Source organism: Podarcis liolepis (genome assembly GCF_965112155.1).
Source record: "Podarcis liolepis genome assembly, chromosome: 8".
NCBI classification, from domain to species: domain Eukaryota; kingdom Metazoa; phylum Chordata; class Lepidosauria; order Squamata; family Lacertidae; genus Podarcis; species Podarcis liolepis.
This window is the reverse complement of record NC_139560.1, coordinates 33,140,085-33,151,922: the sequence shown is the minus strand read 5'-3', so window position 1 is coordinate 33,151,922 and position 11,838 is coordinate 33,140,085. Positions and strand designations below refer to the sequence as shown.

Genomic DNA, 11,838 nt, shown 5'->3' with positions numbered 1-11,838 from the left:
GGGATAGATGGACATCAGAGCACAGCCAGATGCGGCCAGCCTCTGAACTGAGCTGAATCACTGAGCTGAATCACAGAGCGAAATCACTGAGCGAAATCACTGGGCAGAACCAATTCAGAGCTGACTGTTCTGGCTAGAGCACTGTGTTCCATCCATCGCCCTTCACGCCGGCATCGGAATCATGACTTCACACGTGCCTCTACCGCCGTTTGCGCCAGCCTCTGAATCATGGGACTCCTACCTCGCTCGGTTCGACTGCTACCTCCAAGCCAACGAGCTGACAGCAGTATCAAAGGATCGGAAGCGGGGCCTATTCCTCAGCCTCTGTGGGCCTGAGGTGTTTGAGACGGCCCGAGCATTGGTTGCGCCTGAAGCAGTCCAGGCAACACCATGGGACACGATCCAAGAGAAGCTCCGCAACCACTACGCACCAAAGCCGTCCAAGATTGCTGCCCGCCATGCGTTCTACCACCGGAACCAGGCACAGGGGGAGTCAATCAACAACTACACCACCGCCCTGCGACAGGCTGCAATGCACTGTGAGTTCCGAGACTTAGACGATGCCCTGATGGATCGAATCGTCTGTGGGGTCCGGGACATCCATCTGCAACGGCGTCTCCTAGCCAAGCCAGACCTCACGTTACAGAAAGCCATTGAGGAGGCGGTGGCCTCAGAAGCTGCTGAACGCTCCGCCCAGGAGATCCGCAAGTCCAGCAGCCCGCGTCTTGCTAGGGAGCCAGTTCCGGTGCATCATGAAGAGGCCAGCAGTGATGAGGCATCCTCCAGTGAAGACGATGACGTGCACCAGACAAAGCGGGAGCGCAGGAAGTTCCAACAGAAGTCCAAGGGCCAACCGGAATGTGCTGGCTGCGGAGGCAACCATTCCCGTGCCAAGTGTTGATTCAGAGACGCCATCTGTAGGAAGTGTTCCAGAAGGGGCCACATCGCTAAGGTCTGCCGATCAGCTCCGTCTGACACCCCCCCTTCATCGACTCGCAAGTCCAAGCCTTCACTCCAGTCTGCCAAGGAAAGTTGTTTCGCCCTCACCAACTGCCGCTGCCCGTCTGGAACCACGATTGGCCAAACCGACTCGCCTACGCGACGCAAGCTGAACGTCACGGTGCTCATTGAAGGAGCTCCATGTGACATGGAGATCGACACCGGGTCTGCCCTGTCCATCGTGTCATGGAGCACCATCAAAAGACTGGTACCCAGAGTGTCCAAAAGGCAACTCGACTCTCACCGCGTACACCTGAGAGACTACCAGGGAAACGACATTCCCGTGGTAGGCGTTGGCCGGTTCCGGATCGCCTTCAAGGATTTTTCGGGCCTGCTCCGGTTGGTGGTGGTCGAAGGTCAGTGGCCAAGCCTCCTAGGGCTAGACTGGTTTGATGCCCTCGGCCTGGAAGTCACCGGCATCAACTGCATCTCTAACGCAGAGACTGAGGGTCTGGTCAAAGACTTTGCCGAGGTTTTTGACGGCACCTTGGGGCAATATACAGGTACGCCCATCTCCTTTAGCCTTGATCCACAAGTCGCCCCCATCAAGCTAAAGCCACGCCGGGTTCCCTTTGCTATCAAGGCTAAGGTGGACGAACAACTGGACAAACTGATCGCCCAAGGAGTTTTGGAGCCGGTTGACCACGCAAAGTGGGAAACCCCCATCGTCACGCCTGTCAAGCCAGATGGGTCGGTGAGAATCTGCGCTGACTACAAGTGCACGATCAACAAGGCACTTCAGCAGCACGCTTATCCGGTTCCTGTTGTCCAACACCTGCTGCATTCCCTGGGTGAGGGTAAGGTCTTCGCTAAGCTGGACCTTGCCCAAGCCTATCAACAACTGCCAGTCGATGATGCCACTGCTGAAGCCCAGACGATTGTCACCCACCGGGGGGCATTCCGTTGCCGCCGGTTGCAGTTCGGGGTGAGTGTGGCTCCTGGCATCTTCCAAAGCCTTATGGAGCGTCTCCTGCAAGGGCTTCCGGGCGTGGTACCATATTTTGATGACGTCTTGGTGTCTGCAGACTCACACCAGCAGCTGTTCGAGCGCCTCTGTGCCGTACTGACCAGGTTCCAGGAGGCCAGGCTCAAGGTAAAGAGGGAGAAGTGCCAGATTGCCGTTCCACAGGTAGAGTTCCTGGGCTATCTTATCGATGCCTCCGGCCTTCATCCAACCACATCCAAGATCCGCGCTATCCAGCAGGCCCCCAACCCAAAGAACAAAACGGAGTTGCAGGCATTCCTGGGGCTGCTGAACTTTTATAACATGTTCCTGCCCCACAAAGCCACAGTGGCTGAGCCTCTTCACCGACTCCTTAGCACTAAGACGCCTTGGGCCTGGGGTCATCGGGAGACGGCGGCCTTCAACGCAGTCAAGGCTCTCCTTTCTTCAGACAGTGTGCTGGTACAGTACAGTGAATCCAGGCCGCTGGTCCTTGCCTGCGACGCCTCACCTTTTGGCATCGGTGCTGTCCTTAGTCACTGTTTTCCAGATGGAAGAGAAGCACCGCTCGCCTACTTTTCCAGGACACTATCTCCGACGGAACGGAATTACAGCCAGCTCGACAAGGAGGCATTGGCACTTGTGGCTGGAGTGAAGAGGTTCCATGAATACCTCTATGGCAGGACTTTTGACCTCATCACTGACCACAAGCCACTCCTGGGCCTCCTCGCCGGTGATCGTCCAACTCCACCGGTCCTCTCACCACGCATGCTGCGATGGACTGTTTTCCTGGCTGCCTACCACTACCGGCTCATCCATCGCCCGGGGAAATCGATGGGCCATGCCGACGCCCTCAGCCGTTGCCCTCTTCCAGCATTTGTGGAAGACCCGGCTCCAGCTTCATCGCTCCTTCTGATTGAGGATCTTCCGGCAGCGCCTGTATCGGCTGCCACTGTGGCCTCCGCGTCTGCCCAGGATCGCACCATCAGCCGGGTGCTCAACTGGGTGTGGAGGGGGTGGCCACAAGGGCCTTTTGCATCGGAGTTCCAGCCCTTCGCAACCAGACAACATGAACTCTCAGCTCATCGCGGCTGTCTGCTGTGGGGAGACCGCGTCGTGATTCCCCAGGGACTCCGTCAGCGCGTCCTGGAGGCTCTGCACGTTGGCCACCCGGGAATTGTCAAAATGAAGGCGTTGGCTCGGTGTTACGTCTGGTGGCCTAATATGGACGATGCCATCACTGCCTGGGTGTCCGCCTGTCAAGCGTGCCAAGAGTCAAGGCCTGCACCACCGGCAGCTAAGGGACACACCTGGGAGACGCCAAAGACACCCTGGTCGAGGGTGCACATCGATCTGGCTGGCCCCTTTCACGGCCGGACCTTTATGGTAGTGGTGGACGCCTATTCCAAATGGCTGGAGGTCGCCCTGATGCCCTCCACCACTACCGAAGCTGTCATCCGGGTGCTGCGAGGCCTGTTTGCAACGCATGGGTGTCCTGATGTCCTTGTCTCTGACAACGGACCGCAGTTCACGTCAGGCACGTTTGAGCGGTATCTTTTGGGACTGGGCATCCGCCATGCCCTAACGGCACCTTTTCATCCATCCAGCAACGGGCAAGCGGAAAGAATGGTGCGCTCGACAAAAGAGGCACTGGCGCACCTGGACCGGGGAGACTGGCATGAGCGGGTCGCCGAATACTTGTTCGTGCAACACATCACCCCTCATGCGGCCACAGGGAGGAGTCCTGCTGAACTGCTTATGGGCCGCCGCCTCAGGTCACCGCTCGACCGGCTACACCCAGACTTTGCCGTGGCTGAACCCCCAGGCTGTGCCAACGCACCACGGTCATTTGTCCCAGGAAACCAGGAACTATGTGGGGGACATCCCTTGGGTGCCAGCCACAGTAGTGGGAGTCACTGGACCTCGCTCGTACCAGGTGGCACTCGGAGACGGACGCTTGTGGCGACGGCACATAGACCAGCTTAGGCGCAGGGTTGGGGACTTGGACACTACCGAGGTGCCCCCAACTGCGCTTGCGGCTCCAGAAGAGACACGTACAGATGGCGAGGCCCCACCTACACCTCCCTCGCAAACTGCCAGCGTGGAGCCGAACCAAGCCGTTTCAGAACAGACTCAGACCACTCCACTTGCGGAGGCTCCACCCACAGCAGCGGATCCAGGGGAGTTGGTTCCAACGCCACCTAGGGTCGCACCACAGCCTCAGCGAGAACTGTGTGGCCCTCCGGACTTGGCTACCAGTCCCCGGCGGTCTGGCAGAGTTTCCAAGCGCCCAACTTATTTAAAGGACTATGTTGTTGGACAGGTATCACTGTTGGTCTAAGTATGGGAAATGTAACTGATATGCTTTTGTGCCTAATTGAACCATTACGCGTAATGCTGTATATAAGGAAACCATTACGATTGTAACTAACGCCTTATCTCGGTGGGGAGGGGTGTTATGTAGTGTAGTTTCACCCTGGGCCAACAGGGGGATACTGTATATAGTTTTCACTCAGGTCTGTAGATAGTTTTCACTCAGGTCCGCGTCAGTTATTTTAGGCGGGAACTCTGGGCTGTTGTGGTTACAATGTTGACAGCCGGCTGCCTATAAATACAGGCCGGCTGAGCTGTTCGGAGTTAGTTCTATTCCAGCTTACCATAATAAAGAGCTACTTGAAGAAATCGCTGTGCCGGCTGCTATGTCAACCATAGGACAAAAAGATTCCTGCATTGCAGAGGGTTGGGCCTAGATGACGCTAGTGGTCCCTTCCAACTCTAAATTTCTATGATTCCTCTTCAGGGAAATAGCAAAAGAAAAGAAAGAAAATGGTAAGTTACTCCAACTGAGGTCCTTGTCTGGAAGTGAACCAACAGATACTGTGAGCATGTTAAATATTCTTCATATGGGCTGTGAAAGTCTCACACAGCTGGCTGAATTTGTATGTAAAATAATTTAATAAAATGGCTCTTACTAAGTTTTTTCTAGATAACGAAGCACTGTTTTAAAAAATAATAATCCATAAACACAGTTCCTGAGACTTAGTTGTTTATTTTGTCTTTGTGGTGCATGGAATGCATACACAATTCATGATAACACATATTTATTACCGTTTTATATACCCAAGTAGAAAGTAAGTGTGTCGTGCTCCCAGTAAAACAGAACTATATTTCTTAGTTTGAGGAGGCTAGCTTCCCATTCTGAAAAAGAACCAAGCCCCATATTGGATTCTGTTTGCCTTTGTATGTTGGAGTTAGCACTCAGATGTGTACTTAACTGACAGATCTTGGCTGATTCCTATTCTGTGTACACATTACCTCTTGTATATAATGTTTTAAAAATCTCTGTTTAATTTACATGAAGATGAACATGTTTATACAAGCACCAGGTGTAGTGTACTAATGGACTGTGGTAAAGGGTAGGGGGAAATGCACTAAGTGTCATAGCATAGTTCATCTCGTTTGCAGAAATGGATAAGATGCTTATTTTAGGCATCTGTGTTAAAAGCATTAGCTGGGTGAGAGAAGAAAACCTAGGAAATGGAAACATTTTGAAAGGCTGCTTTCACATTTCCAGTGTCTGGCTTTTCAACTGGATCTTAAAATGTTGGCTGGGGGTTTAAATCGACAGATTTGCCCATCCCTACTCAGGTCACTGCCTCTCCTTTCTCTCTTCATTTTATGGTAATAAATTAATTTCTTAACAAGGAGTTGGCATGATTGCGCTTTTCACTGTAGACACCCAGAGGCGTGCCTAGGGGCTCATGAAACCTCCCCCACAAGGTGCACAGGTCCAGGAGCACAAAAATTACCTATCAGATGATGGAATGTATGCGTGTGGCAATGCGCCGCACACTGTTGCCACAAGATCAAACACAAGAGAAGCTTCCATGGCACAAAGGCATGAGATTTTATTCACCCTTTCTCTTCACCTCGCCCTCACTCCCGATGTATTTGCGTCACATAAAATGTACTAATTTCTAATTTTTGTGGGGGGGGGGTTGCCGAAACAGTTCTTTTTTTAATTTTTATTAAGTACAAATTAGAAAACATACATATTTACAACAAAAGAAAATACAAAAGAAAAAGAAAATACATATAACCAAGGAAAAAAATTAGAGAATAAAATTAGATAAAGAAATTAGAGAAATAGTTCTTTGAAAAGGGTGCAAGGGCAAAATGGAAGAGTAATGAAATCCCCTCTATACAAGATTGGATCCAAAAGCTGACAGAGTGTGCCGAATTAGATGGTTTATCAGAAAAAATAAAGAATAAATCAAAACAGGAATTTGTTTCAAAATGGGAGGTTTTCAAAGAATATCTTAAAAATAAATATAGTAGTTTAAATTCTGTTGCAGCATTCGAGGAACTTCAGTAATAGTTGCAAGGTAGATATAAGAAATTAGATTTATTGAGAATAAGTTTAATTATGATAAAAGTGTGTATTGGCAATAAGTAATATGAATTTGAAATATGGAATAGACTGAAGGTTGGGTCTTTAGTGTTAAGAGCAGTAGATGTTTTATTGTTTGCTAAGAAAATTGTGTGTCTATGGTTATTTTTGTAGTTTGTGTGTAATTTGGTATTTGTGTTTTCCCCCCTGTTTTCCCCCCTTTTTTCTTGTTGTATAAATAAAAAACTTTATTGAATAAAAAGAAAGAAAGAAAAGGGTGCAAGGGACCAAAGGATGCATCTGTAGACACCTTGTTTGTAGAATCTGCTAATTTATTTTGTTATGAAGCTAAACTTGTCTACCTCTTGATAATAGAATCTGACTTTGATAATCCTATATCATCCCCCTAATTTCTTGTGCATGGCTTTATATCAAGATGTGTATATGTGCATACATGTAAGTGTAAAAAAAATTCAGCAAGAGGAGAATTGCATCTGTTCTTGAAACATGTTAAGAATAGTACATGGGACATGAGGGACCTCTGATGATCCTAGAAAGTACAATATATAGGTTTGTTGAGGTTGCATTTCTGTACTCATTTACCTGAATTCAAAACCCCATTGTACTCAAAGGGACTGATTTCTGAGTAGGCGTGTACAGGACTGCACTGCATGTGATCTTAGAAGAAATTCTACATGTTTGCCAGCTGACAAAGAATTCTCATTTCTTCCGGGTAATTGGGCTGAAAAGTTATGGGAATTGGGAATGAGTTTGTCCGCCCTCCCTCCCTTCGTCATCTTCTTATTGACCTTCAATGTCCACAAAAAAAACTAATGTAGGAATATGTGGCTGGCAGACTATGAAAACATGGTGTGTTCTAATAAATCTTGCAGACTTTTTATTGTTATTGCAAGGCTGACTTCAAGCACTTACCTAGATGGGTAACTATCAAATCTATCTCAAGTTGTCCAGATCAAATAGCCAGAGATAAGGCAGCATTTCTCGCTCTTGCTGTATAGCAATTTGGAAGAGAGAGGAAATCCACCAAAGTTTGAAGCAAAGTTCATGCTAATATACCACATTGTAACCCCTTGCCCTGCACTTTGCTCTTTGGTTTGGCCATCAGGCAGCTTGCTGGGTAATGATATAGTCTGAGTTCCGCTGCTCCCTTTCCCAATAAAGACAATCATTTCCTAATGTAGTTTTCAATTGCTTTGGGAGTCGGGGGAGTCAAGGGAGCCCTTCTAATTGTGGCTGAACAATCTGAACAGTGCCATTTTCAAACTTTTTCCTCTGATGGCAGCAGGATGGCAATCAGTTCCTTTTAGCTTTTAACATTACAGTGTTCAGATTTTAAAGCTTTTACGCCAGTGTTGAAGCCTTTGCTTCACTTTTTTGGGAAAAATCAAATGGAAACTGGCAGAGAACTGTGAAGTAGCAGATTTAGCAAGCAACGTTAATGAGCACTTAAAGTTTGGTTGTTACCACAAAAGACTGATAAACGATATTCATTGGGGGGTAGAATGAAGATAGTGAATAGAGAAAAAAGTAGTTTCGAAATCCTAGAACGGAGCAAGGAAGATAACTGGCCTAGGATTCTGGCTGGATCAGCAAAAGGAAGTACAGGCAGCAACCATTTTATGTGCATCTGATATGTGCACCTCCTAGAGCAAAATCCTCCTAGGAGGCTTAGTTTGGTCATAATCAAGTATACATTTCCAGAGTTAATGCTAAACATTACTTTTGTTAAATGAGCCACCAAAGCTACCACACAGCCATGAAAATTTGTGTCCCAGGCTTTTTAGATGCCTCTGCTCATGTACTATGTGAAATCAAAGGCACATTGGTTGCCAGATGTGAACTATATTAGCATTATTTTCATCTCTCCTACCCCACTATTTGGAGTTTGCAAGCTGCAGAGAAAGGGGTTGGGATCAGAGTACCATGTGGGCAGACAGGCTGTAAAAGGGAGAGAGAACATGGTATTTTGCTGTTTTGGAGCCAAGACTGCTGTGCCTATGGGAGAAGCAAGAGATTCTCTTGGAATGCGAATGCTCTGAATTTCCTCCTTCTAGACTCAGGTTGTATATATGTATAAATAAACCGTATATACTAAAGACACCACAGTCTCTGCTATGCCTGATTTCCAAAGGAAACACAGACCTGGACCCCTGGAATCTCACTTCGCTCTGAGATTGGGGTAGTGTGTAACAGTACAATATCAGAATGAGCTGAAAACAGGGTTGTGGTCATTAGTACTGTTTAAATGACCAATTAAGTCAGAGCATTGGCCTGTAAGCAATAAAATATATTTGTTGCCATTGAATTTCATGCAAAGATTTGGATTATTTTGATTATTTCCTATACATTTCTACTTCCTAAAACTGGCCAGGTTGGAATGGCAACTTCACATACAGCTGACTATGGGAGAAATTTGAATTCTGAGCCAAATCTAAATTGCATATTTTTATCAATTAAACATTCAAAATAATGAAGATGCTCAACTACTTTTTCTGCCTTTTGACAAATGCTCAAACAACAACTTAATATAGCAACCATTGGATGGCAGTGTTTCTGTAGTATAGTTGAGAAAGTACACTGAAATAAGTTGTGGCAAAGAACTGTCAATTATTTCTGAGATTTTGTGAGCCACAAACACTATAGCTGTGGTGTACTAGAACTTATTTATTTATTTATTTATTTGAGATATTTTTGCCTACTCTTTATTTTAAAAATCCCAGAGTAGGGTACTGTATCTCAGATGTAAGATGTATACAATGTAAAAACTTCATCAACAAGTCACATGGATCCAGCAAGGCAGGCAAACCCATCTCCACCAATGACCAAGTTAACCTGGATAATAGAACATATATTGTAGCAGCGTTCCAAGCACAGGTGATATATTGTGTTGAAACCCTTGTAAATTTTTAAACTGGTTTTTAACATCTTTTATTGGCCTGTTCTCTGTTAACTGGTGGTAGTTGTTCCTCTGGAATTGAAGGCTGATTTTAGCTGCTTGGCTTATTGTGTTTACTGATTGATTAGTTGTATTGTTTCAACTTTTTATTGTACATTGCCTAGAGGAATGTGAGCTCAGTAGCAACTCATCATTGTTTGTTTTCAGCAACTAGTACTCCAGGGGTACAGTGCCTACAAATATTGAGGCTGTTTAGCTTTCTGCACCGAGCAACCCCCCAAACTGCTATGCTGCAGAGGGCCTGGGTGATGCATAAGGGCGGACCTCTGAGTGCTGCCTAGACCTGCTGCTGAGGAATTGTAAAGAAAAGGGATTCCTCTCCCTTACTTTCACTATCTACATACTAGGGATGCAGATGAACTATTCAAGAAAAGCCCTGGATGTTCCCCTCCCCATTTGTACAGGGGTTTAAAAAATAAAATAAAAATTCAGGGTAACACCTTGGGATAACAGCCTGAGCTATCATCTTCTGGAGCTTGGTTATATAAACAAGTCACAAACATTATTTTGCCACGTTCTCCTTCTAAGCCAAGAAAGCAGTGGCAGCACAAGTTTTATGCATCTTTTAGCAAAGTGTCAGGTGAATAATATTCTAACATTCTTAGCTTAGAAAATAAGCTACTGAAGATTAATTGTTAAGAGTAGAGGCAAAAGCCAGGCTGGTGAGTTGTAGCAACACAGGGACCATAGTCTAATGAGTATATGAACTCTCTTTACAGCTGACCTTAAACCATGGTGTACACTGACTTTTAATGGCTTGCATACACCAAAAGCTGTTTTCAGATTTTCCCACATGCACATGTTCAGAAGTATGTTGCTATTAAAGCACCATGCCAAAACCAACATATATATATATATATCAAATATATATAAATTCATTGCTGCCAATTAGATACTTAGCTGGTGATGGAATACTTCATTATCCATAAGTACGGATGGGATTGAGATAAGAATTTGCTATTAATGACTGTTTCCCAACTACTCTGTTGTGGCTGAAGAACATTTGGCTTGATTGTAAAACTTGTGATAGTACTCTCTGCCTTTGTTTGTAAATACCTATGTCAGCAGAGCTGTGGGCTAATAATTTAAATGGATGTTGTTGTTGTTGTTGTTGTTGTTGTTGTTGTTGTAAGTTGTACTCCAACATATCCGGAGAGCATTAGGTTGGCAAAATACTAGACAGATCTTTCTTTCTTTCTTTCTTTCTTTCTTGAATTCTAGGAAGGCTTTTATACTCATTGGTGCACTCAAACCTTGCAGAAAGTGGGACTGAACTCCTTGCACATCAGGTTGGCCACTGTCTTTCCTCACCACCCTCTCAGGCCCACTTTAACAGGTGGGTATGAAATCTCTTCAAGGAACACAAGAAGCTTCCTTATACAGAGTCAGACCATTGGTCCATCTATACCTGGAGTATACCACATTGGCCACCCCCAGATCATGGAGTATAGCAGGATGGCATAGCAAATGGGTTTGGGCAAATTAGTCAATTTTAGTTCCACTTCATTTCTAATATAACATAATATACACCTTTTTTGAAAGCAATATCCCTAAATATGAGTTTTATTTACACCTTACCCTACTATTTTGGCTAGAGAACTGTCTCACAAAATTTAGAGAAGGGTGAATTTTGAAAGATAGCGACAGTTTTGGTTCAGATCTTATTTTGGCTAAGTTCACATTAATATGTGGATCAAATTAAATTTGTATACTTAATAGCAGAATACCAAGAATTTGAATATGTAATATGCCATTGACACCAGACGTTTAAGCAAGTCTGGTAAATACTAGCTGCAAATTAAAAAGCCAAACTAATTAACCAATAATCTGAAGTTATATAACTTGCAAATACTGAAGCTATCTCTAAATTATATTTTTATGCTGTTCCCAAATGCTAGACTCACAATAAAATTAAATAAAAAGGAAATACGCATTTCATGCTCATAATTTGAGCCAAGTTTTAAATCCAGATGGTTAAATAGACTGTGGAACAGCTGACTCATGAGATGATCAGCTGTATTTAAAAGAGGAAAGCCAGAGCAGGGATCATCAGATTATCTCAAGAAAAATCACCATCTGCCTCCAAGAATATATGCAGGATGATAAAACTATCCTAACATGGAAATAAGATGCGGGTTTTGTGGAAATGGAATTCAACACCAGTGTTTACAGTATACATGTCTGCCTTTCAAACTTTTTAGTGAGAAACTACTTTTTTAAGATTGAGAAATTGATGAAACAGAAAATAATCCTTTCCTTTTCCTTTTCCTTTTCCTACTAGTAATAGAGAATTTGATGTTAAATGCTCCCATTTTCCCGAAGGACTGTATTGATGGTTTGCTTGTGTTAGCACTAATGAATGCTATTACTCGGGAGATTGCAATCTTAATTACTCCTGTTTGACATAAATAATTACAGTTTGATACCCAGTTGTTAGAAATAGGCAAACCTCCACAAAGCTACATTGCTTTCATGGCTTGCATTTGGCTTGCCATTGCAATGTTCTTCTGAAGTAATAAAGTATGACCT

The 11,838-nt window shown here is 45.1% G+C and overlaps 1 protein-coding gene across 1 annotated transcript in view; it reads left to right on the top strand.

The window, feature by feature from the left end:
- KCNB2 (potassium voltage-gated channel subfamily B member 2) overlaps positions 1–11,838 on the top strand; it is a 239,804-nt gene that overhangs the window by 14,893 nt on the left and 213,073 nt on the right. The gene's annotated exons all lie outside the window — the stretch shown is intronic.